This window comes from Dama dama, chromosome 13 (genome assembly GCF_033118175.1).
Source record: "Dama dama isolate Ldn47 chromosome 13, ASM3311817v1, whole genome shotgun sequence".
Lineage (NCBI taxonomy): Eukaryota > Metazoa > Chordata > Mammalia > Artiodactyla > Cervidae > Dama > Dama dama.
This window is the reverse complement of record NC_083693.1, coordinates 66246664-66261598: the sequence shown is the minus strand read 5'-3', so window position 1 is coordinate 66261598 and position 14935 is coordinate 66246664.

Here is a 14935-nt window from a genome sequence, read left to right as displayed (position 1 = left end):
CATCAGGAAGAGTAAGTGAATTTCTCACCGCTTGGTGACCCGTCTTGGCTATATAGCAAAGTGATGTCAACCTGAAATATCATTGCCTGGATGTGAGAAGTTAGTTCACCTTGAGAGGAGGTTGAAGCAGGGCAGGAGCTGTAAGCTATGTTCTATGAAAAGAAGTGGGTGCAAGGATGGGCCAATGAAATAAAATTCAGAAACAGAGGTCAAGTGTCCAAGGACAACTCCAGATCAAAGAAAGTGGAAAAATCAATATGACCCGGGGAGACAGTGCGCTTATGGTGCAATCTTGATAAGTGGGATGAATTTGCATCTAAGCAATGATGCATCCTTTTGGGGGTCAGCAGGCCCACTCCCACAAGCGTGCCCCTCCAGTCTTATAGAGGCATCTCTCTGGAAGTAGTGGGGAAACTCAGAAATGCCAACACAGCTCCATGTATGTACCATGCATGTAACAATACATCCCCACAATGAAGTCGGTGCCTAGAGGGTGACTGTGGATGGTACATGTCTAGGAAGAAGTTGTACCAACAAAAGCAAGTGGTAGAACTCCCCCACCCTCTTCCCTCTTCAAGAAGGTAAGACTTGAATTGGATCTTGAAAGCCAGGGAAGCCTGAAATAAAGAGAAAGAGGGTAAGACAATCTGGGAGAGGATGGAGGAGATACATTTTGGGCAAAGACCACCAGAGAAAATGTATGTTCTGAAAAAAGAAGAGACGGAATTTATAGCAATAGAAGGCTTGTGTTGGATCACAGGGAGAGTCATGCTAGAGAGGGATACAGAGTTAAATGTTGGAGGCTTTGGTTGCCAGGGTAAACGGTGTGGACTCTCTTTTGTCCACAGTGGGGAGTGACTGTACCACTGCGTAAGCAGATGTGGGTGTGGACGAAGCAGTGACTGGAGAATCCTGACAGGTGGGTGTGGATGAGACCAGGTGTAGTGAAGCTGGCATGAGGGGTCAGCCAGAAAAGGCGTTGTACTAAGTCCACTGGTCCACTAAGTCCTGGCCCATCCCACCTCCTGCCTCCGCCAGGCCACCAGCACACATGACCCCAAGTCCAACCAGCCCCCTTGGGCCCTCTGCACCCCTCTCCCCCTGCCCTGCCTGCCTATGTGGACCATACTTCTCTTATTAGAAAGGAGGGGATACCAGGAGGCCCGCCTCATGTCCTGGCAACCTGCCAAGCACAAAACCTCTCTGTTGCTTTGAACTAAAAACTGAATAAAAGTTAACCTTCAAAAGCTTGAAGAGCTGCCAAAATCCTCTTCAACACTGGAATTGGCTCTTGCAGAAATAAAGAAAAAAAAAGTTTTTTAAGTTAAAAAATTAAAGTGTGCAGGTAGGTGGCCATCACACAGGCTACACGCACCGCTTTGGAGACAAACACGTGTTCTGCCTCAACACTGATTTACTGAACACCTACTATGTGCTAAGTGCCGGGCACTGTTAGGCACTGTTAGAATAGGGCGGTGAAAAAAAGACAATAAGCCCTGCACTCATGGGGCTTGCCTTCTAGTGGCGGAAACGAAACAGGTAAATAAAATAAGCACTAGAGCAGAGGGTCCAAACTCCAGGCTCTAATGCCTTCTGATCTGAGGTGGAACCAACAATATCCTAGAAACAAAGTGCACAATAAATGTAATGTGCTTGAAAGCATCCCGGGTACCACGAGACATTATCTTCCACGAAACCAGTCCCTGGTACCAAAAAGGCTGAGGACCGCTGCCCTAGAGAGAGACAGCAGTGAGGATGAGTTCTCTGTGGGTGAGAACGTGCCCAGGCAAGTGTACCTCTGATGCAGGTGACCCTTGATGGCGACTGAGCAGAGCACCCAGGGATGAAGCTGAATTTCAGCAGAGCGTGTTGTGTGCTCCCTTTTATCCTTCCTACCAAGGGAAACTACAACAAGTGGGATCCAATCCTCTCTACCGGGCAAGGGGCTCTGAATTGAGACCAAGGCAGCCAGGGGTCTAGAAATATTCATTAATTCTCTGCTCCAGCCTAGGCATGGTGATCACAGAACCGTTGACCAGCCTTTCAAGTCTCCCTCTCTGTGTCCAGCGCCCAGTGCATTCAATACTATGGATTAAACAGCATTATAGAGTTGACAGATATCAACAAATTTAGTAGCTGCCCCCCTGAAATCATGAGCAGTAGTTCTGCTCTGCTTCCCTCTTCCAGGTGGGGAAACTGAGGCATGGTTTGCTAGCCCATGGCAGAACCTGGAGTTGAACCAGGCTGTCCAGCTCCGGAGCCCATACGCTTCACCTCTAGGGCACTCCACCTGGACTTCCCTTGTGGCTCAGACAGTAAAGTGTCTGCCTACAATGTGGGAGACCCGGGTTCGATCCCTGGGTCAGGAAGATCCCCTGGAGAAGGAAATGGCAACCCACTCCAGTACTCTTGCCTGGAAAATCCCATGGATGGAGGAGCCTATAGTCCATGGGGTTGCAAACAGTCGGACATGACTGAACAACTTCACTTCACTTTTACCTGCCAGGGGGAACAACTCGAAAGTCACCCAAACACATCTCATTGGCTCCAATACTGCAAGGACCTGACCCCTTAGGCTGAAGAAGGGAAGGAGCGGGAAGCCCCGCGAGCAGGAGCCTTTGGGGGAGGCGTTACAGCGGAAGACCCAGAAGCATGCCTGGAGGACAGAGATGCGCCCTTTCATCTGCTGAGAGCCTTTGAGAGACTGACACAAAGGAAGCGGTGAAACACGTTTACTAACGTAACGCTGTGAGGGAGAGGTATGCCACCTGGTGAAATTTTGAGGCAAAGACTCAGAGGTGAGGAGGAAACAGCCTGATGAAGGAAGTGGTGCAAGTGAATTCTTGCTACCTCCCATTGGCTGGACAACCTTGGACACGACGCGTGATCTGTCCGTGCCTCAGCCTCTTCGGCACAATGGAAAACACAAAACCCAAGGTACAGGGCTTCCCCGGTGGCTCAGTGGTAGAGAATCCACCTGCCAATGCAGGAGACACGGGTTTGACCGATGATCCAGGAAGACTCCACTTGCCATGGAGCAACAAAGCCCGTTCACCGTAACTACTGAGTCTGTGCTCTGGACTCCGGGAGCTGCAACTACCGAGCCCACGTGCCTCAGCTTTTGAAGCCCATGCACTCTAGAGCCTGTGCTCCGCAACAAGAGAAGCCCCCACAATGAGAAACCCACACACCGCAGTGAAGAGTAACCCCGGCTCAGGGCAACTAGAGGAAAGCTCATGCAGCAGTGAAGACCCAGCACAGTCAAAAATAAATAAATACTTACTTATATTTATTTCACTGCTGAGATTATGGCATCTGGTCCCATCACTTCATGGGAAATAAACGTGGAAACAGTGGAAACAGTGTCAGACTTTATTTTTTTTAGGCTCCAAAATCACTGCAGATGGTGACTGCAGTCATGAAATTAAAAGACGCTTACTCCTTGGAAGGAAAGTTATGACCAACCTAGACAGCATATTAAAAAGTAGAGACATTACTTTGCCAACAAAGGTCCATCTAGTCAAGGCTATGGCTTTTCCAGTAGTCATGTATGGATGTGAGAGTTGGACGGGGAAGAAAGCTGAGCACCAAAGAACTGATGCTTTTTAACTGTGGTATTGGAGAAGACTCTTGAGAGTCCCTTGGACTGCAAGAAGATCCAACCAGTCCATCCTAAAAATCAGTCCTGGGTGTTCATTGGAAGGACTGATGTTGAAGCTGAAGCTCTAATACTTTGGCCACTTCATGAGAAGAGCTGACTCATTGGAAAAGACCCTAATGCTGGGAAGGATTGGGGGCAGGAGAAGAAAGGGACGACAGAGGATGAGATGGCTGGATGGCATCGCCGACTCGATGGACATGGGTTTGGGTAGACTCCGGGAGTTGGTGATGGACAGGGAGGCCTAGCAAGCTGAGATTCATGGGGTCACAAAGAGTCAGACACGACTGAGCAACAGAACTGATTTCACTGCTGAGGCAGTGAAATATTATAAATATATTATAAATATTTATAAATAAAATACTTATTTTTAAAGAAGAAATAGATAACTCAAATACTGTTATATCCATTTAAAAAAAACAGAATTGTGAACATCAAATGAGGTCATGAGTGCAAAGCATTAAGCACCTGTTATATAGTAGGTGGAGAAGGAAATGGCAATCCACTCCAGTATTCTTGCCTGGAGAATCCTGTGGACGGAGGAGCCTGGTGGGCTGCCATCTACGGGGTCACACAGAGTCAGACATGACTGAAGTGACTTAGCAGCAGCAGCAGCATACAGTAGGTGCTCAATGAATGTTGGTTTTATCCCCACCCTATTCTCTGGCTGCCCCAGCTCTCAAGGTTGCCCTTTATTCTCACAGAGCATAGGTCAGATCTAGGGAATGTCCACATCCCCCAGGTGACCACTGGTCCAGGTGTGAGATGTAACCCCTCCCAGTGAAACCATGGAGGTAGAACATCCTCAGAACCCAAAAGTGCCGATGGAGAGCCTTCAGGGACTTTGCCCAGGGAATCCGCCTGGAGGGCGAGACCGCTCTTGCTGCAGGGACGTTTGCTGTGGGGGCACATGGGCTGTGACCGCACTGGGGCACCCAGGGGGAACCGCTGGCCCAGGAGCGAGGGCTGAGACTGCAGAGGTGTGCGTGGGTGAGAGCCCTGTGGGTTTTCTCTAGAAACATCACTGTTGGTGATCACTCACTGAGCTACTTCTTCACTCCCTTCTCAAACTGTCACTTTCAGTCATCTGTGAATTGAGTATGTTTCTCCCCAAGTGCAGGTTCCCAATGTGTTTAGACTCCAAAGGAGACTTCGAACCATCTAGAAGAACATGATCATTTTCATCTTTTTAAATTCTTATGGGGGAATTAGAATTGACTAAAATTCTAATTGGGAATATAGTTGACTAAAAATAATGTGTTAGTTTCAGGTGTACACTGAAGTGATTCAGTTATACATATTCATGTATCTATTCTTTTTCAGATTCTTTTCCCATTTAGGTTATTACAGAATATTGAGCAGAGTTCCCTGTGTGTAGTAGATCCTTGCTGGTTATCTATTTTAAATATAGCAATGTGTACATTTCCATCCCAAACTCCCAAGCTATCTCTCCCTTACCCCAGTAACCGTAAGTGGATGAAGAACCTGATCATTTTCAAGATAAGTCAACAGCTACCTGAAATTTATATTTTTTAAGATCTTGGAATATTCTTTTTGGTAGGTCTTGAACCATCTCTGCCATGCCATAGAGTGCCAGAAACACTTATTTTGTCCCCGGTGGTAGGTAAATAGGCCTTGAATGCTGGAACTAGGGCCCTAGCCATGTGCAGCCTACAAGAATACACAGGACTCTGTGGGGAAAATATCCTAGAACCCACTGTCTATCGCCCTGCTTGCCAACGCAGGAGACACAGGCTCGATCCCTGGGTCGGGAAATACCCCCTGGAGAAGTGGCAACCCACTCCAGGATTCTTGTCTGGATAATCCCATGGACAGAGAAGCCAGGTGGGTTACAGCCTGTGGGATCACGAGGAGTCAGACACGACCGAGCACATATGCATACGCACATGCTACTTCAGTATTTTAGGCTGAAGAAGTTGATGACTTTCTGTTTCCCCAGCTGCAGCCTTCCAGAACTTCATCCCCTCATCCCATCCACCCACACCCATGAGAGCCCCAGTTCCTGTAATAAAACCCTTTATTACAAAAACTACTTGCGGTGCCTCTTTTCCTGATCAAGAAACCAGACTAATTCACATGAAAGCAACTTTGTTTTGCCTTCTTTCTTGGAGGATAATTTCACTGGGTATTAAGTAGGGAGATTTTTTTTTTTTTTTTCAGTGCTGGAAAGATCTCATTCCATTATATTTGACTTTCATATTTTTGGTTGAAATACTATCTATAATTTTTATAATCCTTTGAATGTAATGAATTTTTCCCCCTCTGGCTGCTTTAAATTTCTTCTCTCTCTGTCTCTCTCTCTTTTTTTTTTTTTTTTTTGGTCTTTCAACTGTTTTAAAATTATGTCCCTAGGTGCAGTTTTTCTTGTACTAATCCTGTTTGGGGTTCATGTAACTTCTAGAATATGCAATCTGATGTCTGTTTTGAAGAATTCACAGAAATTCTCTCTTTAAAAATTGCTTTTATTCCAATTTTTTCTTCTTTTTCTGGGACCACAATTATGCATGTATTAGATGTTTTCATCCTGTCTCATATATCTCTCATGTGCTTTTCCGCATTTTCTATTCTTTTTTTCTCTCTGGGCTTAATATGAATATTTTCTATTTGCCCATCTCTCGCTCCTTCTCTTTTTTCCTCTGTTTGGACTGCTGTTGAATACCTCTACTGAACTCTTAACTGAAGTTATCTTATTTTTAATACTAGAATTCTAATTAGATTCTTTTTGTGGATTCCATGTCTCTGTCTTTTCTTCTATTTCATTATACAGAATAATCATGGTGAAAGTCTGCTTGATAGCTCCAATATCTAGATACCTGTGAATGCTTATTCTCTCTTTTTCTCTTCATCTTCAGCTATGTTTTTCTGTTATTTGTTATGCCTGGTTGTTTTTATTAGATGCCAGACAATGTATGTCAAAAATTATGTAGTTGTGACTATTTGCTTTCTCAAGGGAATATTTTATTTTCTTCCCTTGGGCAGAGAGAGGACAGAAAGATTCTCTCGAAGAGTCAAGATTGGGTTTCAATGTTTTTTGAGGTCTGGTTTATTTGGCCTTCCCCCACCTAATGTAGCAATAAGGAGGTCTCCACTGCCCCCTTCACAAGTTCATCCACAAATTCTTGTCCCCTGAATACCATGAGCCTGCTAAAACATGTGTTATGTTAGCAGGTAACTTTTGTCTGATTATTCGGTATCCCATACATTCACTGCTCCAGTATTTTTGCCTGGAGAACCCCATGGACAGAGGGGAAGTTGTGTGACTCGTTGAGGACAGTCAGAAAATTCCTTGGAGGAAATGGTGTGCAGAACACTGAATTCGCTTCATTGTGGGTCTCTATCTTCTAGAAAATTAGTTCCCTTGCGTCTTAATTTCTTGTTGCTTCCGAACTCTCATTTTTGTTTCCTCAGCCTAGTGACACTGATATAGGCTCTAAGCCACTGTGTTTTGCCCACTTCTGTGCCCTAGACTGGAAATCAGCAAAAGTCCTAGAGGGAAGAACCAGCAGCAAATGTTGCTTCACTGCAACACACTTCCTTTCTCTCTGGAATCTTCTCCCTGTCCTTACCTCAAGCTTCTACACTGTTCTCCAGTACTTATAACCATCTATATTTTATATCTTAGTCAGCATTTATAGTTTCCTTGAGGCAGGATTAGTGTGATTTTAGCCTCTCTCTCATAGTCAGAAGCCAAATTCTTACAGAGAAGCCTGAGCTATGATTCCATGCCCTTGGTGGTAACCTCAGATTACGTGTCCACTTGGTTGGTCCATGGAGTGAGTGCCCAGGCATTTGGTGCCCAGACATTATTCTGAGTGTTTGCGTGTGTGTTTAGGGTGAGATTAACATTTAAATGAATTAAAGCAGATTGCCCTCCATAATGTGAGTGGGCCTCATGCAATTCACCGAAAACCTGAATAGAACAGGCAGGAGGAGAAAGGGACAATAGAGGACTTGATGGTTGGATGGCATAACCGACTCAGTGGACATGAGTTTGAGCAAGCTCTGGGAGATGGTGAAGGACAGGGAAGCCTGGAGGGCTGCAGTCCATGGGGTCACAAAGAGTCGGACACAACTGAGTGACTGAACAACGACAACTGAATAAAACAAAAAACTGACCCTCCCCTGAGGAAGGGAGAATAAAGCTATGTCAACCCGAGACAGAGTTTTTAAAAGCAGAGACATCACTTTTCTGACAAAAGTCTGTCTAGTAAAAGCCATGTTTTCTCCAGTGGCCACGTACAGATGTGAGAGTTGGATCATAAAGAAGGCTCAGCACAGAAGAATTGATGCTTTCGAACTGTGGTGTTGGAGAAGCCTCTTGAGATTCCCTTGGACTGCAAGGAGATCAAAGCAATCAATCCTAAAGGAGATCAACTCTGAATATTCATTGGAAGGACTGATGCTGAAGCTGAACCTCCAGTACTTTGGCCATCTGATGTGAAGAGCTGACTCACTGGAAAAGACCCTGATGCTGGGAAAGATTGAGGGCAGGAGGAGAAGGGAACAACAGAGGATGAAATGGTGGGATGGCCTCATTGACTTAATGGGCATGAATTTAAGCAAGCTCTGGGAGACAGTGAAGGACAGGGAAGACTGGCGTGCTGCAGTCCATGGGGCCACAAAGAGTTGGACACGACTGAGTGACTGAACAACAACAACATAGAGAGATAATAGATAGATGATAGGTAGTTAGTATGGAGAAGGCAATGGCACCCCACTCCAGTACTCTTGCCTGGAAAATCCCATGGACGGAGGAGCCTGGTAGGCTACAGTCCATGGGGTCACAAAGAGTGGGACATGACTGAGCGACTTCACTTTCACTTTTCACTTGTATGCATTGGAGAAGGAAACGCCAACCCACTCCAGTGTTCTTGCCTGGAGAACCTCAGGGATGAGGTCGCACAGAGTCGGACACGGCTGAAGTGACTTAGCAGCAGCAGCAGGTAGTTAGTAATGATAGGTGATTAGATAATCATAAGTAGATAATCTTTTTTATTAGTTCTTTGTCACTCTAGGGAACCTTGACCACATCATACTCATTTGCAATTTCCAATGGCAACTCCACTGTGCAAGAAGACCCTTGACCATAAGAAGTCTTGTTACCTCTTCTCTGAATCTCTGAACATTATAGAGGAGATTTTTATTTATTTTGTTCACTGATGTGCTAGAAATCAGTATGCTATTAAAATTATAAAGGAGCAGGTCAGGAAATACCTGACCCATCCAATTCACATCCCACTTCACCAAGAGTTTCCTAATAGTGAAAAAAGCTGACTTAAAGCTCAACATTCCAAAAACTAAGATCATGGCATCCAGTACCATCACTTCATGGTAAATGGATGGGGAAAAATTGAAAGCAGTGGCAGTGATTTTTGAACAAGATGCACAAGGCAGATGGAAATCCAATATTTGTTTGTTGGGTTGTTGTTGTTGTTGTTGTTTCGTGTGTGTGTGTTTTCACTGTTGCCAATGGCTTTGCATCAATATCATCCATAAAACCCTGGTCAGTTGAGCTGGACCCAGTGACATCTGCCTCAGATCTACAAGAACTGTTTCCTCCAAAACCTAAACCCAAATCTGGAATCTTAGATGCTTCAAGACAGAAAGCCAGCGGTAGATGAAGGGGTGAGGGAGTGTGGGGGTGAATGTACTCAGGGAGCTGACTGAGAGGGGATATGCTTGACTTGATACCTCCTGTTGAAAATGTGATGGCAGAGGGGTTAGTGTAAGAAAGAAAGCCTTCCCCATAAGCCAAAGGAAAGGATGACCCTCTTGAAAGCCTGTCTGAAGGGCTCTGACCTGGACTGACTTGCTGTTGTTACACGGAGATGTTAGAAAGTGAATGTTGTAGCAGAGCTCTCTCCTGGAACCAGAGATAAGAGCAGATTCCTCGACTGACATTTTAGCCCATGCAGTCTACACCTGGGGCTTCCTGGGTAGCTCAGCTAGTAAAGAATCTGCCTGCAATGCAGGAGACCCCGGTTCAATTCCTGAGTCAGGAAGATTCCCTGGAGGAGGGCATGGCAACCCACTCTAGTATTCTTGCCTGGAGAATCCCTTGGACAGAGGAGCCTGGCGGGCTACAGTCCATGGGTTTGCAAAGACTGAGCGACTAACCACAGCACAGCACAGCACACTCTACCCTCATGAGCCCAAATCCAGATCTCAAATTCAGCTTGTAGGTCACCAATTGGAAATACCTATAACACATTCAGGCTACTAAATGTTTAAAAAATATCAGGGTAGCCTAGGCCCAGATCCATGGACTTCAGCACCAAATAGAGTAAGACTAATGGAGAAGGAAATGGCAACCCACTCCAGTATTCTTGCCTGGAGAATCCCATGGACTGAGGAACCTGGCAGGCTACAGTCCATGGAGTCGCAAGAGTCAGACACGACTTGGCAACTAAACCACTGCCAATGAGGCAACACTGAATCGTGTGTCTATCGACGTGATGCCTTGATCAACTTCATGTTTGAAAGGGAAATATTTCTCAAGGGAATTGGGATCTCTCAAATAACGAGTACTCTCAGCCTATGTTTTATCACCCATCATTTATGTACCAGGAGAGAGACACTGAGAGGGAAAGATGTTGCTTCCCTACCTACTGCAATGTTATCAAAGGCTAGCCCTGCCCCTGCTGGTTACAGAGGATCACTGGTGCATCCTAGAAGCAGGTCAGTGTTCCGTCCTCTCTCTTGAGACTGGGCCAAGGAGGACTTGTGGGAGGGGATGGTTGCCAGACAAAATAAGAGCACACAGTTAAACTTGAATTTCCATAAATAATCTTTTAGTGTAAGTATATCCCAATGCTATGTTTGGAATGTACTTGTACTAAAACAAATTTTATTGCTTACATAATATTCAAATTAATATTTTCTATATTTCTACTTGCTGAATCTGACAACCCAGAGAGGGGTATAAATGGTCAATGTGTGTGAGAGAGTCAGAAGAAAACAAAGGTCCACCAAGCTGGAGGGCATTAAGGTAGAAAGAGGGTTCTTTGGTTAAAAGAGGATTCAAAAGAGAGATGTGTGAGGCAGAGCCAGCTCAGGACACTTGAGCGTGGGCAAATTCAGGCTAGTCTGCTGAAAGATAAGAGACAGTTGACTCAGGGGTCTCCATCACCATGGTTGACATTCAACCTCTTGCAAAACTGAGTGAGGCCATCCTAAACCAGCAGCCAGCTGACCACAGATGCTGAGCCAGCTGATCCCAAATCAGCCAAGTCTGGTCCAGGCCAGAACTACTCAGCTGACCTGCATATTCATGAGCTGACTCCTGGAGTGGTTTTTTATACAGCACAGGTAATTGATACAAAGGAGGAGAGAAGAGGCGTAGGAATGGACCTTGTGAATTCCAGGCTGAGAGTTGTGGTTCTGGAGTGTCCAAGTTCTCTAGGTCTTCCCCTACTCCTCTCCCCAAGGATTGAATCAGCAGGTTTTGAGGTACTTGATCATATCCCCCAACTCAGGGGATCTGCCAGCACTGAAGGCCCTTGAACAGGGCCAGTTGAGTGAGGGATACGACTTGATTCAAGAGTAAGCCATCCATGGGTTGGCCACCCATGAGTTGTGGCCTGGCTCAAAAAGATGGGCTGGGCCTATCAAGGCCTTTCCTGGCAATTAATGAGAGCACTCGAGAGAGGGGCCAGAGCTGAAAGGTCATGGGTCAGCCGTTAAAGGACACTTGTGAAATGGAGAAGCAGAGGATGTTGGTTAGAAGTAAAGGAAGCAGATACACAGGGAGACACAGCGTGGGGGAGAGATGGGGGAGAGAATGGCTGGTCTCCTCAGTGCTGGCAGAGGGGCTGGTGGGTGAGCATCTGGGCCTGCGGAACCCTCCTGCAATGCAGGGGACCTGGGTTCGAGCCCTGGGTTGGGGAGATCCCCTGGAGAAGGGAACAGCTACCGACTCCACTCCAGTATTCTGGCCTGGAGAATTCCACCGACTGTAGAGTTCATGGGGTCGCAAAGAATCAGACATGACTGAGCGACTTTCACTTTCACTTTGATCTGGGCCTAGGGAGCAGAGAACTACTTAGGCTGGTATGAGAAGTGTGGTATTCATTGTAAGGATGTAGGACCATCTCAAAGAACCTTCTGCAAGCAGAGTCATCAGACAGGATAATTTCTCTCTCTTGCCTTCTCTCCTGCTCAGGCCCTCTCTCAGGGCCAGACCTCCTTGCTTTATTTAATCCAGTGTTGGTCAAAGTCATTTGATCACAGAAATGTTCTTGTCTCATAACAGTTCTTAACATCCCATAGATTTTGTGTTTTATGTCATCCACTTTAAGGAAAAGTGCTCTGTGGTCTGCATTATGTTGTCCACTGCTCTTTCTTCTTTTAATTTTCCTTTTTTAGGAAGTGCCTAAAGCCTAAAGAGGTTGTTGTCTTGCCCAAAGTCACCCAGTTTTTTAGAGGCAAAGTTGGAATAAGATCAAGATGCCCTTCCGGCATAGATTAAGCAACATTATTTATACAATTTATACAAGAAAAAAAAAAAAAAAGAACAGCAGCTATCACTGCTGAGCATTATGTGACAGGCACTGTGTGAGATGTTCTGGGGGTTGAGAGGCAGGTTCAATACCTCTGGATTGAAGGAGAAGACCAGAGTTAGGGAGACTTCCCTGGGAAGAGAGCTTGAAACCATGTCCAAGTCCCTGTGTCCTTGTCTTTTGTAATAAAAGGCTGACTCAAGAGTAAATGATTGGGAAATGTGAAGATGTAGAATCTAAGAAGAGCTGTTGGGCGGGGGAACTGGTAACAATTGAGACTACAAATCTGCCACATGGTGGAACTCACTGTTCTTGAAAGATATAGACAAAAGCCTGACACATATTCCTAAATTGTTTTTACAGGAAGCACACCCCCTCCGGATGAAAACTGTTGACTGCAAGAACATAGGCTCCAGACTGGTTGGAACCAGAAGGCTGATGATTTTGTCTCCCCATTACCTCACCACCAACCATTAGAAGAATGTCCACAAGCTGATCACGCCCTGCTCCTTGAATACTTTATGACTCCTCATTATCCCCTCCAGGATGGAACACACAGTTTTGAGGGCACTAGCCCACTGTAGCCCAGTCTGCCTGGAAAAATAATAAAAGCTACCCTTTTCTACTTCACCCAAAATATTGTGTCCACTTTCCTATTTGAAACCAGAACAGAGGCTGAATTTTGCCAACAAGCTCCTGGCTATTCATCTCTACACCTGGACACCAGTGCCCACACCCCTGGGTAACTTTCTGAACCTGGTAGGCAGAGGCTGGACCACCGGGGCAGGGGGCTCTCGAGTCAGAATAGGCTGAATGAATTGGCAGATGGGCCATGAGTGTCCAAGGCGCAGATGAAGGATCAGAGGCCCTGGCGTCAGAGAAAGTAACAGAAGAGAACAAATGTAACCTAGAAGAACAAACGTGACTCTATATGGGATCTGTTCCTTTAGCTCTAATACTTATGCTCTGCGGCCTGTACTTAGTCATGCTGACTCTTCACCTTTATAAAAGAATGTTGCCTATAGCCTGAAATATACATGATATCCCATTCTCTTTTAAAAGTATAAAACTTTTCCACTCATATAGAGACAAAAGGGTGCAGAACAGAGAATAACATTTGACTTCTTGGAGATTTAATGAAACATAATGACTAGACACACTTGACAGCTATAAGAACAAAGGATTCCTGCAGCGAGAAGTTTCCAACAATCAGTCACATGCCCTTCTTTTAGTATAAAAGGAGCCTGAATTCTAACTTGAGTAAGATGGTTCTTTGGGACACTAGTCCACCATCTTCTCAGTCAGCTGGCTTTCTGAATAAAGTCACTGTTTCTCACCCAAACAGCTGGTCTCTCACTTTAATGGCCCACTGAGCAGTGAGCAGTAGGAACTTGGTAACACTAAAGGAGGGGCTGATGTCACAGGCTCCCTGTAGCTGAGAAATTGAGTGAACACCCCCATTATGACTTTAACCACCACGCCTGGGCCTCAGTGTATGTGCCTACAGCTTTCTGCATGCTGAAGGAGACCCATCCTTGGCTCAGACACCTCCACCAACCACAGGATCCCTCTACTCTGGGTTCAAACCCCCTGGAGGCCGAGACCTGAGTCTCCAGGGCTGGGAGTGCTCCCTCTTCTGCCCTCAGTAGTGAGAGAAAATCAGGCAGACCCCACTGGACCTGCCAGTGCTACCACTGGGAGGACACCCTCCTCCCCTGCTGCAGGAGAAAGTCTCCACTGCAGACCGCACTGGCTCTGTAACCACTGCTGTGCCTCCTAAGTCAGACTGGCTGCACGTATCTCTGAAGGTCACAGCTTCTGTTCTCAGCCTCCCTGGGAAGGTCTCCAAATCCAACCTTCTTCCAAAGGGATTTCAAGCTGTTAATGGAACTAAATAATATGAAAGAACATAACTGAAGATTTTAAACTCAAGGCCATTTTAAAAGTATGAAAAAATGCAGAAATAGAAGTTGTCTATCACTTACATTGTCCATACGTGTACACTGAATTCAGATATAAGTTATTGGCTTTTGAAGCAAAAGGAAATATTTCAGTTACATAGTGTTTAGTGGCTAGAGAGAGCACGGAAATGTTTATTTTGTTTCTTCCTGGAACCCAGCTCCAGTTGGTCTTTATATTACTACAATTCTTCCTTCTCTGATTTGAAAATGCACAGAAGCATCATTTTGATGCCTGCAATCAAAAAGAAAGGTCAAGAAGATGCCATGATGTACGCCCTGGCTGAGCTACGTAAGATAATCTGAACAATTGGGCTTTGAAGGTGGAGCTCAGCTTTCAGGTGAGACAGATAGGAAACTAATTGGGGATTGAAATTTCTCACTGTCTGCCAAGACACTGCTGCTCCCTGAGAGAGCTTCCCCTTAGGATAAATGTCCTATGACTAGATAAGTAGGACATACAGTGCTGTCATTAGTTTTATGATTTGGCAAACTAGACAGACCTACTCTATCAATGAGAGCTTTTCAATCTCCCCTCTCCCTCTGTGAAAGCTTTATTATTAATTATTAACCTTTATTATTAATCGTTAGTTACCTGAGCCACACATGATCACTGTGTATACTTCATAAGATCCATAGAAGCAATATGAAAAATAAAATTTAGTCACCTGCCATCCAGAATGAGTCCTATTAGCCTTTGTTATATTCTGATAACATTCCCTGATAACTTAGCTGGTAAAGAATCTGCCTGCAATGCGGGGGACCTGGGTTCAATCCCTGGGTTGGGAAGATCCCCTGGA